The 18,190-nt window shown below is 41.2% G+C and overlaps 1 long non-coding RNA gene across 1 annotated transcript in view; it reads right to left on the reverse strand.

The window, feature by feature from the left end:
- Nucleotides 1-722: 722 nt before the first annotated feature.
- LOC308066612 overlaps nucleotides 723-18,190 on the reverse strand; it is a 28,557-nt gene continuing 11,089 nt past the window's right edge. Inside the window, exon 2 of the long non-coding RNA XR_013929220.1 lies at nucleotides 723-11,960. This is a non-coding gene — a long non-coding RNA (uncharacterized lncRNA). The remainder of the gene's footprint in view (nucleotides 11,961-18,190) is intronic.

The raw sequence follows: 18,190 nt of genomic DNA on the forward strand, positions 1-18,190 counted from the left end.
CCTGGCTGCAGGTACAGTGTCACACCTGCCATACAGAAATCCTGGATATATTAGATCATCTCAGATTACAGTAGATGTCTGTGTTTCAGCAACTGAATCACACCCCTGCTCACCATTTACTATAATGAACTTACATGTGCTTCAATTGCCCCAAAATAGTGCCTAGTACTCCTTGAAGTGCCCTATGGTATTTTTTTATCTATTTGTTTTTGAGCACATTTCCAGAAGGGCATGGGCTTCCCATAGGTTGTGTCATTTCTATGAGATGTATAGATCGCTTGGGCAGCCTACAACTTCCGGAAGTATAGTGAACATCTATGTGTGAGCAACTGAATTAAGCCCCTAATTCACATACAAACATCTACACACAGGCATGAAAATTTGGGTGTCTGTCTAAAGCTGAATCCTATTTTTAACTTCTAGGTGACCAAATTAAGGTGAGTTCTACCAAAAATTATTTTGAAAAATTCTACCTTAAGAATAGGAAGAGCACAACAGCTTCTAGGAGCACTCAGCATGTTCAATAAGGAGCTCTTTCTTTTATCTCTTCTCCCTGGCATTTCTTCCTCCAAAAGCCTTGCTTGACAGCAGGTGTAGAGCTCCAGCTCCTGAATGAGAGCCACTTGTTCACAAAGGGCCCCTCCAGAATTAATAATAAATGTCTCATGCCTACAACTAATAGTTTTTACTTTTAGAAATATATAAACCATAGAAGTTTGTTGGGTTTTTTTTCAGAATTTAGCATTTCATAATAGTGGAAAAAAGGTTCTTAAATTTGTAACACAATAAGAAAAGCCAGCTGCTACTTTACACTAGCTCTCGGTACAGTAAACGGAAAGTGGCTTTTAATCACTGGTTGGCCATTAGTTTGACAGAGCCTCTTCATCACAAACCTCAAGTCACTCTTACACATGGAAGCAATTTTGATTTTTCTCAGGGAGAAAAAACATCCCTGCTGTTTCCAAAGACCTTTGACAATTAGGATGGTTTAGCTCAAAGCTTCTCAGTTAGGGCACATTGACATAGATGGGCACAAATGGATGAAGCTCATTTTGCCTACACTCCAAGCTGGCTGGATGTAGGCCAGCTCTGGACTGGAAGCCAGAAATCATGTTAGGATGGAGCTTTGCCGGAGCTAATAAGATCTGTTGAAGGCATATGCTGAGGAGCAAGACATATTAGTTTGGGCAATGCATTCTTTCATGTAGCTACAAAACTTCCACACAGGGAGGGATTCCTTGTCCTGTGTACCCATGTCCAGGTGCCTTCAGCTTCACTAATGGGGGCCTCCAAGGAGAACAAAATGTATTAAAATTAGCCCAGAGTCCACCAGGAACTTCTGCTGATGTATTAAATATCGGATCACGCCTATGGCCAAAAGGGCTTAGGTTGTTCCTTTCTTAAAAAAAAAACCCAAACAAAAAACACACTAAAAAAAAACAGCTAGAGCTTAGAGGAAAACATTGTTCACTTTATAGCTACTGACTATTTCCATTTACTCTCCAACTGGCTCATAGCACCAGGCTGTAGGAGACCAGCTGGTCATCAGGGCGCCTAGCCTGTACTCTGCATCACATGCAAAAATAATGATGTCATTTGTACGCCACCACATGCAACAACTCAAGGCTTGTTTGCTTGTCCCCACTGAGTGACAACCCTATAAAAAGCCCCTGGAGATTTCAATAAGCATAGATCTGAAGAATGCTGCATGATCTTTTCACATGGAACATACCTACATGTTTCGTTCATGCATTGCAAGGTAGGATGTGGAATGGTCTCTTATACATCCCTGTGCATGCTAGAAGAATTCAGTACTGTGGAAATGAAAGCCCAGTCACATAAGCAAGCCCTTCTGAGCTTATCAAATAGCCTTACTTGGCCTGGTGTCCAACAGTATGGTCTTTGCAGGTCCTCAGAATCCTCATGGAAAATGTTTCAAATTCCGTGTCATTTTTTAATAATGAAAATAATTCAAGGACTGACGGACAGCATGAAAGATTGCACACATGGGGTCTTTTTCTCTCCAAATGTTGCACTAATCAAAACAAAGGCTTGAAATGAAAATGCCCCTTTGATGGTAATTATGGTCTGGAGGTCACAGTTAAGTAGCAGGACATCAACAGTTAACAGTGCAGAACCTGGTTCTCCCTAAACTGGTGTGAATTGATAGTAAAGCTAGGGATGTCAAATGCATCCTACAGATGTGAAGCCAGCATGAGTGAGAGTAGAATCAAACCTCTAGTGAATTATTATTACTCTGAATTTCTCCGATTTCTGGCAGGTTAATGGCAAAGTCTTTACAATATTTTAACTTTGTGTTTTTGTACGTGTATGTTTAATGTCCTGTCTGTTTGAATGCTGCATAACCACAATGTGTTCCCTAGGGGCATCCCTCCTACATATACACAAAGTTCTGCTTAGTGTTTCACTTGGATTTATTTGAATCTTTTATTATTATAGTACCAAATGAATACTTGCATTAAAAACACTTGTCTCAGTAATTTCACCAATAGTTGGGGGTTGGTATTTTTTTTTTTTAAATTACTTCATCACTTGGAGGCATTGACACTGTAGATACAATCCACTGCTGCAGAGATTTAGAAAAATAGAAGTTTTGTCTACCCATAAGACTTTTAGTCGTCTAATTAAACACATACAAACCCAAGTGTTGTCAGGTCCTACATGAACACTTAAAACATTACATAAAGCTTGTATTGATTAACTTTGTTTGGGAGAAAAAAGTCTTTTGAAACATGTTTACTGATGGACCAGTTTTCTGAATGGAAATGGAGAGTTTCCGAAAAACTTGACAAGATCAGAAGATTTAAAGCACTTCACAAACAGTGCTCAGCATCTCACCAAACTAAAGTTTTAAATTTTTTCCCCCTGCCTTGGCATGGAAAATATAACTACCCCAATTCTCAAGGCTGATTTAGGTTATCTTGGGAACAACTACAGGGCTGCTCTGAAGTCCATATATTGTAATTGATCAGATTTAACTAATGTCAGCTATTCTGTGTAGGTAAGACCTATCTATGGATGAGGTATGGAAGTCTTCTGCTGGATCTCTGAATGTTCCTGGGAGGTCCTATGAAACTTATTGGCAGTTTCCATCAGTATTGACAAAAATATTGATGGGTCAAGGCTTTCTTCTGCGCACAAAAGCCATTGATTTGGCTCATTGTGCCTGCCATGGGACCTCTTTCCCTATCACAGACAGCACAAGGCTATGGTTTCTGCATCACCATGAGACATAAATAGCATCATGGCTAACCCTGTCCCTGTCCAACTGTGTCTGGGGTTTTGGGTCCTGTGGAGGACAGAGGGTGTAGAGCTGCAAAGCAGCCTGGAAGTTTATAAAGCAAATTGGAAGGTCTGAAAGGTTTCACTTAGCAAACTGGGTTTCTCTCCTGTTATTTTCTCCCTGTACTGGTCTTTTTTTTTTTTTTTAATTAAAAGTCTAGTTTCATAAGAAAACACAATTTTACTGTTAGTGAGCCAGTTATTTATTACCTAATTTAAATTAAGCTGGGGGAAAGGAGGAGGGAAGAGGAATAGTAGCTCAAAGATACTACTTTCCTACAAAATCTGAGAAAAGAGTTTGACAAATCAGCGCTTTCATTGAGACATTAATCCAAAGAGAAAGGCATTGGTCTAAACTCAGCAATTATATTAGACACTGGAGAACTCACATAAGTAGTAGGACATCAGGTTAACATGTTTTGTAGTTTTCACTGGTCTAGAAAGTGAAATATTCTTAGCCCAAAGACAGTACATGAGGAACAGTGCTTTTTGCATCACTTTTAAGCACCTGTTTTTGTTCACTATTGCAGAGCAAAACAATGGTTTTGCCAGAATTGCTTGACACCAGCACAAGGACAACAACGTCGATTTATACTTTAGTGACCCCCCTCTTCCCAGCTTGAAGCTTAGGTCACACTAGATGTCCAGACCCTCTCTATAATCAACACTTATTGTTCAACAAGAACTCCCCCAGGTTGATTATCCCATCCTATATGAAACAGCTGAAAGAGGTAGGCTGACTAACCTTTCAGGGGTGCTGTGTTCTACCCTGAGTACAGAGGTATCCTGTGTTGCTAGCTTATCCGAGAAAGAAGCCACTGAGAGGAATCACATGGTGGTTAGTTCAAGACCAATGGCTAGTTCTCCCCATGACATTACAAAAGCCCTTGGCAGAAGGTCACCTGAACTGTCTGCTACCCACTTCACCTCTACCACCAAGGTAAATCTGACAGAACCACTGATGTTGACTGGACTTTTTTGTTTAGAACTGGACAGAGTTCCAGCATCCTGGGAAGAAAAGGGCTGTTCTTGTTCAGCCTGGTCAAGATAAGATCCCGAGGAGAGGTTTCACTTGTAGGCAGAAGGAACCTGAAGTGCATTCTGAAAAAGCGGTTTTCCACTCCAAACTCCTCTCCACTCAGCCAGTCACTGGATTTCCCAGCTGCTCTACTAAAAATAAATTGATGAAAATTAAAACTTTCTCTTGGCAGGGATTTTAACAAGCACCTAATGTAGACCTGTGCTGATGCAGTCAATGAGTAATAATATCAGCATAGCCAGCGATGGGAGAGGTTTATGTTTTCCTTTTTCTTTTTCCTTAGGAAGGGGGAGGGGTGTACTGTAGCACATTATTTACAGTACAACATGATTCAATTGCCAGAGGGTGAAAAAAGTCAACCCATTGTTCAAGGACTATACGTGGACTCAACATTAAGAAGTAAATTTTCCTGCCTGAAAAACGTAACCCCTCCTCTTTCCCTTTGGCATGGTTTCATCTGGAAGCTTTACATCTGAAACTTGGTTTCTGAGGGCAGATCAAAATCCCTGCTCAGGTCAGACACAAATGAAGGTCATCTTTTTTGCATCCTAAAGAAGGAATTTTTCTGCCTTATGGAGCAGGATTTTCTATTATTTTTAAAGAGTGGATTTGCTACAGTTGCAAAGAAAGCTGCAAGAGTAATTGAAGCACTACTGGGTTCTGCCATGTTTTTCTTTAAAGTCCCTTTGACTGATTTTTAGAAGAGACTAATGTAAACCCAAAGAAGACCAGCTGCAGCGGGGCTGGGCTGGGCTTGGCCTCCTGACTGCCATCATGTCCTGTGCCAAGGCCTCCAGGAGCTGCAACAAGCTGTACTCTCTACTAACTATTGTGGTGCGCCGTTCCACAGGTAGTCATCCTTAAAACTGTAAAAAGTGGCAAACAAAATAATGAATACAAAAAGTAAGCTTTAAATCCTGGAAAACATTTAACAAGCCTCGCAGTTCTCATCTTGTGAGAACACGCATCAACATGTGCTCAGGACAGACCAGATGAGATCTCTTCTGTAATTCTGAAACCCTTTTGGAGGATGAAGAAAAGTGTTAGAAAATTTCTGTTACACGGCTTTCAAAGTCAAATTATGACTTATTTGTGGCATACCTTGTTGTATGAAGTAGTATAATAGCTGAGTAATTAGTTGGAAGAAAATATATTTTTTTTTCCATCAGTTTATAGACAGTGTTGAGTCTGCCAAAATGAATGAAGCATCATACGCAAATGTTGATGTATTGTTGAAGTATATCTTGCTGGGCCTGGTTGCAAATTCCCAGAGAGCACTGATAAAATATCTGTCCAGAAATCTCCAAGGCCTTGTGGAATAGCTCGCTTGGTATTTTATGTCATCCTCACGAATATTTGCAAAAAATGGTTACATGAAGCAAGCATTTGTTGTTTACATAGCTGTTAATGAACATTTCCAGATTTATTTTTCTCGGTGTTGTGTTCTCTAACTGAATTACAAGTGCAAAAACAAGATTGTGGTCATATCATGTTTAAACAGGCAAAGTTTCAAACGTGAAGCCACATCTATTATTCAGCACCATCTTCTAAAAACATTAGAAGATACCCTTTTGAACTTTGTGGTTATTTTTGTCAAAAGACAAAGCTTCTTCAGGTTGAATTTTACTCTGAAACTAGGGTGTGAGTAACAATTACATTGCTTTGTGTGTGGTGCAGTGTTACCGCTTGCTAATCTAACAGCTCAGCGCTAGTGGAAGCAGTAATTACATTCCCTCTTTTCTTCTCTCCCTTTGCTTCTTTCCTCCCATCCCTGTGCACCATCAGATAATTCAGCCCCTTCCCTTGCTGAAATGCACTGGACCCTTTGCTGAGCTGCTGCTGTTCTGTAACCTGGCAGAAAACAACTCACTGCTATTGCTGTGTTAGTTTTCTGCCCACTGAGAGAGCTGATGTGGCTCAGGATGGCAGGTGCCATGGGAGCTGATGGTAGTGGTGGAAGGGCATAGGTGGAAGTGAAGGAGGAAGAAGGAAGGGAGTGAGACCACCCCAGCTTCAGCACTTAAATTAATTCAGCTGTGTTGTCTACTTGCATATGATGTGCAGCTATGCAGAGATCTGACTGAGTCAGTCTTCTCTGCACTCATAATAGAAAATAATGAAAGAAAAGATGCACTTCAAATAAGGGTTGAGAGGTTACACTGTTTGCATCTTTAGGCATTTAAAAACTTTTGGAAATCTGGCTGGATTAAATTAAAATTAATTTTAGACTCATGTTCAGCCTTAGTAGGAGTGTGGTCTCCCAGAGTCCAGTGAATATGCTAATCTGCTTCCATTTTAATGCATACTTATGTTCTTTGCTCAGAACGGGTAGAGGAAAGAACCTGATAAAAAATTAATAAACACAGATTAGTTGTGTGCACCAATTGTTCTCTGTGCTGTATCAGCAACCTTGCCTCACTGTCTTCCTATCCATTATCAAACGAGCTTTTCTCTAGACTATGAGATAGATGTGAATTCAGAGATGGAACCTGAAGGTTGGTAAAAAGCTTGAAAGTAACTTTAGGGGAGTTAAAAGTATTCTGAATAATTATTTTTATAGAACTATCCCCAACAGATATAAAGTTAGGAATGTCACTTTCCTTATCTGTAAGGACAAGAGTTCATTTGATGGAAATCTGAGCTGAAAATTGTGCAAGAGCAGAGCAATTGGAATGGCAAGTCAGGATTATTTTATCATGGGGGATTCCAAATCATGATATTTTTTTTTCTGTCTCATTGATAAGAAAATGAAAAAACACCCATACAGCCAAAATTCTGAAATGATGTGTAGGATAAGTGGAATTGACAATTTCATTTTTTCTTCATTGATTTGACTTGTCTGTTTTGATTTATAACCTAATTCTGGACTGAAGTAGGTATGTTTTAAATATGGCAACAATAACCTGACACAAGAAATTTTCATCATAACAATATATTTAGATTTTATTGCAATTATTATTTTTGGAAAATATTGATGAGATGAAATCACTATTTTCTGAAAGGATAAAGTTGATAATCCCAACTGAAACATTTGGCTTGAATTATCTCTGACTTGCATTTGTCTAATTTAGGAATGGTGCCATAAAGCCACCTGGGATAAAATCTTGAAACTGAGAGGGGAGTATGTACAGTGAAGGGATCTCTGAACTGTGCCTATTGGTAATGATTGGCTTAGCCTTCCAAGAGCGGCAGTAGAAATCTTGATCTAGCAGTAGTTATTTCTTGCCTTAATTTCCAAACTGATGGCTTTTTCACCATCCTATGTCTTTCAAAGGTCTATCTGCTTGCTTAAATAGTTCTTAGGTCTCCTCCACCCAGCGCTGTGAATGGCATTCTAAGAATGTAATCACCTGGTTTTCAAGGCTGTATGTTTTCTTAATTTGATAAATGTCTCGTGCTCTGTCAGAGGCACTTTAGGAGGAATATTGAGGGGATATATTGGTTTTGGGGAACAGAGGTCTGCAAGCTCTGAGTTCAATTCTTGATACCTGAATTGGTTTCTGGAGCCATTCAGTGGTACCTACAAAACTGAAAGAGCAACTGAGGGCTTTGATAACTTTGTAAATCTGGGCTTTTGTGTTGCCTTCCCCAGCTCTACCAAATGGCACAGATCAATTTCTCCCTTTTCCTCTCTTTTATTTGTTTTACTTTTTAAATGTTTTTCTTTTTTAAAGGGCTTTCTCTGCTCATGTGTGTGGCTAGTACAGAATATTTTAAGGTCTCTAGCTGTTGATCCAAACAAATACTAAATGTAAGAAAACATCAGAAGAACTTGCTTTCTTTGACCAACTGTACTAACACATGGGGAATGACCACTTGCCAAGAGTCCAGTGCTATCCTTCACAGGCCAAACCCAGAAAGAAAGAAGTTATTAATTTTTACTGGCAGAAGCATCTGAGGCATTCCAGCTTTAAGAATGAAGATCACCTGAATAGAAAGAAAAAAGTCATATTCCATCCCCTATGAGGCAGGCCACCTGAGACTTTCTGGGATTGCAAATATTCATCCTGAAGCTGAGGCAGAGAATGAACTAGAGGTATATAAAAGAAGTAAAGCCAATTTCCTTCTCACTGACTCTTTGATACATAAATAGCATTCACCGAGAACGGAGATTAACACCTCACTGAGGCCACTGCTGGGGTGCAGATATCATGCTTTTTCTGTTGCCTGCTCAGAGGGAGGTGGAATGAGCAGCACCATCTTGGTAAACTCATTTTACCACATCTCATACATCTTTCACAGTAGGCCTGCAAATTCTTTTTTAAAGGCTAGTCTGCCACCCCACCTCCAAATTCAGAGAAAAAAATATTTGATTGAAGACCTGTGACTTGTAAATGCTCTCAAATTTTCTCGGAATCTCTTTTTAATTCCTTATTCCTTTTTTTCCTCACAGAAAGAAAGTTTAAGGTATTCATTTTGCCTGTGTGCCCATCTGCACTCCTCTTCCCCCTCTTTCCTCAGCACCAGTCTTTTTAACCAAGTTTGTCCAAGTGTCTCAGAACTAGTGCATCTATACCAGCTTCATGAAGATAAACAGCCAGGTAAGGCAGAAAAATCCCACCAGACTCCCACCAGACTGTCCCCATAAGTATGAGCTCAACATTATAAGATAGCAGAGAATTCAAGGGTTGTGAGAGATGTGTAACCAACATCCAAACCATGCCGAAAGCCTTGATCAGAGCCCACACCTCCGGAGATGTCAATCAGCTGGTAAGCCACAGTTTTCATCTTCCTGCCTCTGTTCAGTAGTGCAAGTGAAGCTGAAACTTATTTCATGAAGCAATAGAATCATAAAATAATTTAGGTTGGAAAAGTCCTGTAAGATCATTGAGTCCAACTATAGACCTGGTCTGCACTGGTGCCTGAATGTGTCAAGTCTGCTAAGGAGATAGGCTTATCTAGGTAGGATCATCAGTCTTCTCAGTCTGACTGTGACAAATCTGGAATACCAACACCAGGTTTATAATCCGAGAAAAGCTCTTGAGCTGTTTTTCCATGGAGTCAAGCAAAACCCCATTGCTCAACTCACAGAACCAAAAGGGCTAAATATTTGGACATTCATCTAGTCTGGGGGAAAAACCCACTTGCGATGCCTTGTTCAGTGCTGGATTTCCATACTCACTGTGAGACAGTCAGTCAGGGCTGCCTCCATGTAGATTAGTGAGGCCTTACTGGATGAGATTTGCCAGCTAAAAAGCATCCTGTGGAAGGATATGCTGTTGATATCTGTGTTATCATCTCTGTGGGATTCAAGTGCCTGCCTATGTGCTTACACACAGCTCTTACTTTGTGTACAGGTTCACAAAGCTATGTGCCACACATAGCATGTGGGGCGGTCCTGCCTTCCACTGCCGCTGTCAAATCACTCAGTTTCCACTTCCTCCGGATACGTAAGACCCACGGCCACATTCTTTGTGATTGAGATCTGAAAAAAGCAGTGCTGCTGAGTGTCCAAGTATGCCAGCACAGCACCTTCTTAGCACAGAATCGGGATTTGGGGTGAAAAGCTGCATCTGCCTAAGGAGGGCTCAGAGAGAGATGTTAACTGTGTAGTACATGGGAGACTTTTGGAAATGACATTTGCACACAATTAAAGGTCACATTGTTTAGATAAGTTGTAACCCATCACTATGAACAAGGCATTGATTACTGGACTACATTCATTTTTAATTCCATTAGTGGTATAAATGACAGTTTCTGTACTTGCCTCTTCTCTTGACACATAGCAATGAGAGCAGCAAATTACCTCCAAATTCAAAGTAACTGAACAGATAAGCTGCTTTCCATGGTCTTTGGCACAAAACCCCCAACCCATCCTAGCCTTAGCTAGTCAGTAAATATCCTGGCAATCTCCTGAAATGATGCATTAATGGACTATAACAGGGTTACGACTATCTGATTATCTGAGGAGCATTTACTGAGGTGTCAGTGTAACTACACAAGGCAAATTACAATTTCCCCATCAGTCCTTCCGTGTCTGATTTGTTGGGAAAAGGGTGAGCTGCTACATTAGGTTTTCTCTGACTTGTTCTCTAGGAATAAAAGTTATCCCTGCATCCCTGGAAGTGGGCAACTAGTCTAAGCTCCTTGACCGCAGCCATGGGAAGCTTACAAAAAGAAATGGGCACCTCAAAAGACAGCCTGTCTCCCCCAGTTCCAGGTTTATGCCTGCCCTTGTGCAGCTCAGTAGTGCTAATGCTGATGCATGGGGGAGCCTGAAATAGTGCAGGCTTAAGGACAGCAATGTAATTTGTTGCTTTTAAAATCTCATTCACTGTTCACTAAGGAACACTCCTGTTCTCCCCCGCCCCCAAGTGAATGGAAAAGTTGGGACAAAAGTGGCAGCGAGTCACTGGTAAAAGAACTTGTTAATTTGGCTTTGACCCCTGGTGCAGGAGCAGCAGTTTTAGCTGCCTAAGCAATGTGAAATGAATTCCACACCAAGTGATGTAGAGCTAATTGCACAGGGATTGACAGCAGAGATCTGCTGTGCAGGCACAGCGTTGCCTGATGACCAAAGCTGCCTCATTAGTCCTGCAACCTTCTTCATTTAGATCCTGTTCTGCACACAGACCACAAGTCCCTGCCCTAAAAAGGACACTGTGAGGCATATTGCTACCTTCAGCTGGATGCTGCATTAGTATGGAAGACATGCATTGCCCAGTGCTTAGGTGGTAGCTGCCTAGCAGGATCTGTGTGTGAATTCAAGTGTTCTCTTGACTCCCAGTGGCAGTTCAATGCCCAAAGGACTTTTAAAAAATCCTTTAGTGTCTAGTGGCACATTTAATTGCCTGAATACTTCAATAACTCTCTTTGTAAATTAGAAGAAAATGGTAATCAAATTCATGTACATTTGCAAAACACTTTATGACCAATAGGTGTATCAACTATTATTAGCCCAAAGGCAGAGCTACTCTTATCACTACCACCAGTATCTAGGCTGATTTTACTTGGCAGGAGTTAAACCTAACGGTTCTTATCATAAAAAGAGAGAGAAAGTGTCATCAGAAGTGATTGAACTACATATTGGCTACGTTATGTTGTAATGGCTGTCAAAGATAAACACAGGAGTAGCTTATCTTGTTTCCTAATCATCTTCAGGTGTAATGTTGTCATTCATTTTGCTAACTCTCCCTTTGTATTTAAACGCAGGGGAGACCACAAACTGAAAAATAAACTTTCAGTCTATTTCTGCTTTCAATTGGTCTGTTTGTGGGAATAATCGTTTCAAACTCAATGACCACAAATGAGCTGATGTTTACACAAAACTTCCTGAGAAAGCACGAAGGGGACCTGCCAGCCTTTGCTGATGGCTTTGCAACGTCCGCTGCTGCACACCCTGTGTTGGGTCTGGTCTTGCGTAAGCCTGAGCTGCCCTTGCTTCTCCCAGGTATCTGCAGGTTCATGGGAGTTTGTCCTGTAGAACTGCTTGATCGTCATCTCCCTGGGCACCCAAATAAAGTCCTCCCTGGCTCTTCCTTGTGTAGATAAGGAGAGACTTTTCCAGTCATTACAGAGGCAAGTAATGTCCTCCAATCCATCAGCGGGAAGGGAGGGAGAAGAGGCCAGTCCAGCTATGCTACATCTATGGTCCTGGGCTCCAAGGAACAATCTGGGCCTGGAGGGAAGACAGCAAAATTGGTAGGTTAAACACAAAACAAAGAAGGATTTCCCTCCTTCTCTTTCTCCTAGAGCAAAAGAATTGATTTAATTCCCAGAGCAGTGCTGCTTCTGGATAGTTTCTAACCTCATCCTAAGAGTAGGAAAGAAACTCTCAGTTAGGTTTATCCTAATAATAACCCCGTGACAGAGGTAAGTAATCTTAGTATTCTCATTTTATAAACAGGGAACCAAGACTCAAAAAGGGGGGGTGTATCTTATCTACTTATATGCATTTGGGCATTTGGTTTGAGCCAGTTGTTTGGGCTCCCTCTGTAGTTGATGGAGGAAGGTAGGCAATTCCAGATAGTAAATATCCCATTTCTTCTTAGCCACTTAATTTAGCAGTGGGAGAGCTGGCCTTTGCCTAATCCCCATTGGGATCCCGGGCTAGATGGAGAAGGACTTCGGTTTTCTGACTGTGTGGGTGTTCTCAGAGTTTGCCTAAAATATTCTAATAGGATCAGGGCCCTCACAAAATGCTGTTTTAGCTGCTTTGCTTTGAAAACCCAGCCAGTGGTGTATTATCTCCTTTGCTTAATAGCCCACTGGTTTGAACAGTCATTTAGGAAGTGAAAGCTCATAGTTCAGCCCTGAGAGAGCCTGGTTTTATCCCTCCTAGAAACATGACCCAGATACCTTCCAGCTCTGCTGAGTAGAGATGTGCTACCAAATTAATCACAGACAAATTTGAGAGCTGTGGCAGAGACCTTGGGGGATAAGGACCAAGATGGGGCACTCCAGAATTAGTGTAGAGAGAAGGAAAGAAGCTCCTTCTCTCCAAGCTCGTGACTTCTTCCAGGGAGGGGGAGGCAGGTGCCATGGGGGCAGAAGGTCCCTGGAGGCAGTTTTGAGCAGCAGGGCTGTTCTCAGCCAGTTTTGTGCCCTGGGCAGCCTGGATAACCACTGGGGCTCTTAGAGCTTTCAGGCTAATTAATACAGTGCTGTCCCAACAACTTGGCTTCTTGGATCTTGTTTCCCTTCCTCTTCCGAAAAAATCTCAGTTTATTTGCCAGTCATCTTTAGACGGTTAAATCAGTTGTTGGAATCTCACACAGTGCACAAATAGGCTTCTCAGCCTTTCCTGAATGGACATCAACTTCCTCTCAGCAAACTTGGTCAGGCCGTTTCTGTGGTTTCACAACACTTGCTCTTTAGAAAAGAGGTATGAAATATGTCTAAGAAACAAGCACATGATTTCTGGGGAAGGGGAAGGGGAAGGGGAAGGGGAAGGGAAGGGAAGGGAAGGGAAGGGAAGGGAAGGGAAGGGAAGGGAAGGGAAGGGAAGGGAAGGGAAGGGAAAGGAAGGAAAGGAAAGGAAAGGAAAAGAGAAAAGGAAAGAAAAGAAAAAAGAAAAGAAAAAAGAAAAGAAAAAAGAAAATAAATTAAAAGTGAAAAGAACAGGAAAGAAAAGAAAGGAAAAGAAAAAAGAAAGGAACAAATAAAAGAAAGACAAAAAGAAAAGAAAAGAAATCTTCAGTTATTAAATGGAAGGTCACAGAAAGAAAAGAATTGTAACTGGACTGATAACCGTGTCCCTTAAATTAATACTGAATAATTGGAAATGATAATTTGCAAGTGACATTTCCTGCATGGTTAACCATGGTATACGCTTTATTGTTATATTGTTAAAAGTGAGTAAGTTGCTGCATAACTGCTAATAGCATTTGTAGCTATTGAAGATAAGGCAACAGTAAGGGGTAATCAAACTACATTCTACCAAGTATAAAATGACTATGTAAAATGACATCTGTAAATCAAAGCTTAATTATCCTGATGTAATTTACAACAATTGGCTAGCCCAAGTTTTCCTCAGGTGAGCTGCCCTGATGGAGTCAGCTGATGACACAGTCAGATGGGACATTGTGGCTGTGGCTAAGGTACAAGGCTGCTGCTATCCCCCTGCAAATGCTTGCTGCACCTTCACAACTGCCAGCATAACTGCTTGTGTCATTGCTCCCTTACCCTGGTATCTGTTTGTACTATCTTGGTTTAAAAAGCTTGTCTGCAAAATAATAAAAAAAAATAATAAAAAAAATTTGGCTAAGCCAGAACCTTTTGGAAGAGTCTCTTACTGTAGATCAGGAGTCTGATTTCCCCCAGGTCAGGAGGTCTGTGCATGTGGTGTGGGACTCCCATTTTGGGTTGGGTGCTGTAAATGTGGAAGGGGCACCGAAAAGAGGCACTGAAAGAATTAGAGGCTTGGGGGAAATGCTTGATGGTGTAAGAAATTAAGAAATTGGTTTATTTAGCCTGTATGAAAGAATGAGAAATGCTTTGATTACACTGTGTAACAGAGAAAATGCAAGATACGAAAGGGCAGTTTAATCTGTCAGAAAGTAGATAACAAGAATCATGGATATGAAAGCTAGATGTGATCATCTTAGAAACAAGGCACATATCTTTTTAACTGTGAAGCTGCTTAAGAAACTACAGGAAAGAATGATGGAATTTCCATTTCCAGATGCATGCTACTTAATTTAAACTGAGTCACCTTCCAGGGAGAAATGTGTTAGTCCAGCATATTACCAGCTAGATAGATACTGGCCTGACTGGATGAGATGGAACAGGAAGTCAAATCAGATGGTTTACTTTAATAATAGCTTTAAAATATAAGAATTACAAACTACTGTCCTGTGGTCACTACTGAAAACTTAGTACTACAGAAACTGGTATAAATCTATTTCATCTCATGTCATCTCATCTTATCTCATCTTTCATTGCACTCTAATTTAGGACAAAAATGTATGATTCCAGTAGGTAATCCAGACTCTCTCCACTATTTTATAGCTATGCAATTGGAAGTGTTGTTATTAGTATCACCATTAAGTTTGAAGCGTATGTTTAATGTGCACTTAAATACTTTTTTCAACTTGCAGCCTTAATCATCATAGTGTAATAAGAACAGAATCATTACAGTGCAGCAGATGAGTTCTCAGAGCTTCTGTACCTTAGGCGGTGATGCCATTAATTCACATAAACCAAACAGCACTTGGCCTGGCAGGTATTTGGAAGAGAGACCTCCAGTGCAAATGTATGCTGTTTAAATTAACTTCTGTTAAGGCTACTCATGTACCTACTAAATGTGTGCATTGCATTTTAAAATATAGAAAGTAAGCTAACAAGAAGGTAGTAGGACAGTAATGTAATAGACACAATTGGAACTGACATAGGAAGTAGGTGCAAAATGAATGAAGGCATGCAAGAAAACGCATGAGTTATGAATCAGGTTTCAAATGAACATGCAATATAAGTGCATCCTTCCATAAATTCTTCAATCCCTCTGATTTTTCCACCTTCTAAATGCTACAGAAATTATTTTCTGACTGTATATATCTAACTTATTCCATGAGAATGACTTCTGTTGAACCACATATGATTCAGAAAATCTCTAGATCTTTTCAGAACTATCCAGAGAAGTCTCCATCCTTCACTATCAATCACATGCTATTGAACTGGGTTGAGACATAAAGGGTACATCTAAAGCATCTGTATGATCATGCTTGTACTATCCACATGCAACTAACCTGGGGAACGACTTACTACCGAAAATTGCTAAGTGCAGGATTTAACAAGATTATAAAATACATAGCTTGGCCTAAATAAAGTAAAAGAAGGCTCTGTGGATTTAGTTTCTCAGGTGTATTCTCTAACATATTATAAAGTGCAAATGTTGGTCAAATCTTTGTCATATTTGGACCTCTATGAAGTTTTCCTTCTGTACAGCTTTCCTGGCATCATTCATTCTGTGGTGACACTGCTCTACTTTTAGGCTACTCTTACAATTAAGCTTTTCAGGACTTAATAACTTGGTATCCCTGCTTCTCTGTTAAATATGGGTGAAATTGGCCTAGACTTAGGAGTTCTCACTGTGAAACAGGTAGAACAATGTAAAGGCACAGGCAATGTCATCTCATGTACTTTTTCCCCTAAGCAAACTATATCAAAAAAGGGATTGGCTATTTATACAGTTACCAAGGATAACAATACAAACCATAATTAAAGACAATAAAACTATTGGAAGCCATATTAAACCTTGTACTTCAGGGCTTAAACTAAACTCTAGCTGTTAGAGAGGATTATAACTCTATATTAGAGCAAATAATTGATTTTCTGGGTCACTTCACATTCACTACCAAAAAAAGAAAAAAAAAAAAAGGCATCATTTTAGTTTTCCTCTCCCTGTTCTTGATTTTGTTGCTGACTAGAACGATTTGAGAATAGTAACCAGAGTTTCCCAAAACCTTTGAGGAGTCTAAACTTGTTCTTTTGTGTAGAGAGAAGATTTAATACAGAATTATTTCTTCCATCTTTCCCTAAGAAGGGAAACAAGGTGGGGGTCACAGAATATTTAATTGATAGCTGCTGTGAAGCTTTTTATTTCTTCTTCATGGTGTCCTGATCTTCTGGCTTGGGATTTGGATGGAGAAGGACACTGGGATGGGATTGATTGGGGTCTGACCTAGGCAGGTAATGTCCATGGGCCACATGCAGGACACCACAGTCTGGAGTTGGCCTTGCTTATCTATAACAACTGGTAGCCTGTTTGACATGTGACTATTTTTCTCCACTGACTGTAAGAGGAATGAGGGTCTCACAGCTCTGGTGGTAGGTGGTCTGAAGTGCTCATCAGTCTCTTGACCTTACACTCCCTAAGAGGTGAGATACTTAAATGAGGCCCTCGTGATGGGCAGTGCAAATATGAACTTTATATGTCTACAAAATGAGGTAAAATTCACGAGGGTTAGGGTTACGCTTGCTGGAGGAAAAATTCCTGCTGCTCAGGCAACATCTCTTTGGCAGTCAGCCAGCACCTCCTTCTCCTGAGATTAAGGGTCCTGTGACAACTGTTTACTTACTCACAGTTGCCTTTGATTTAATGATTTTAGTTGGAAATAGTTGTGAGTTCTGCTAGGAAATTAGTATGGGAGATTGACACGGGGTTTGCTTTGATACCTTTCTTCAGCAGGATACCTTCTCAAGCCAAGGCAGAGGCATGCAGAGGTACCCAGATGGGTGCCAAGCTTTGCCTTTGGCTATGGAAAGCCATGGAACACTGGCATTATCTTGCTCCAGCCAGGGAAATACTCCTGCTTCTCAGAGGGTATCCCTAACCTGCCTTGTTGTAGTTGGGTTCCTCCTGCTCTGTGAGGTAGCACAGGACTGTGCCACCATCTTCCACCTCCCTGTGCCTCCCTCCCTGCCTGGGAAATGAGGCTAAAACCTCCTAACGGCGTAGTGACTGTGAGGCACCTGGGATCGGATCTGTAAAAATGCCAGTTCACTTTGAACTTCAGGCATGAGTGATGTGGTGTCAGCAAGGTTAGATGCTTTCACTGTCCTTGAGGCTCTGAGCTTAGCTACACTGGGAGCCAGTGAGAGAACTGGTTGAGGTTGCAGACCATCCTTTAGGCTCATGCTGGTGTATCAGTGGCTAAGAGGCATCCTCAGATGGGGGAAACCCAAACAACTCAGCTGTGTTGTGGACTGAGTGGCTGCTTTGAGGCTTTATAGTGTTCCTGTGGCCCAGGTGTTTAGGGCTGGTGCTTTTCAAGCAGGCATTTTCTGAATCCTACCTTCCTGTCGTGTCTTCAGGGAGTGTGGGTGCCTGTGGTGTAGAGCACACTGACAGCCATGGGTAATGCTCGTAGCCATGGATTTATCCCAGTCTGACAGTTGTACTCCAGCGCAGTGCTTAGTGGTAGGTTCCTGTCTGCTGCCTCCTTATCTGGGACAGCTTCCACCCAGCTGTGGGTCGTGCAGCTACCCCCAGTCCTCCCTTCACCCCTGCCCCTCTTGGAAGAAGCTTGAACATACCACTGTTAACTGTGTAGGAGCCACCTTTGGCCTGCCACCTCCCTCGCCTGATGTGTGAGACAATTTCCAAATCTCACTTCTTCCACCACCACATTTCTGAGATCTAATTTTTCTCACTTCATTCACACTCAGCCCTACAAAGCCAGCCTGCAGATCAGGAAGGAAAATTCAATGTCCTTTCATCACCCAAGATGCCTGGCTTCTTTGGCACAACTTCTACCTGGATGTAGATCTTAGCAGTAACTTCATCAAGACATGAGACAGAAGTGAATGGGTCCCAGGAGTGGCATTGTGTGACACGCAGAACCACTGACAGTGGCTACAGCCCTGCTTAGGTAACTCAGTTAAGTGCAACAAATTAATGGCAATAAA

This window comes from Falco punctatus, assembly GCF_963210335.1.
Source record: "Falco punctatus genome assembly, chromosome: 6".
NCBI lineage: Eukaryota > Metazoa > Chordata > Aves > Falconiformes > Falconidae > Falco > Falco punctatus.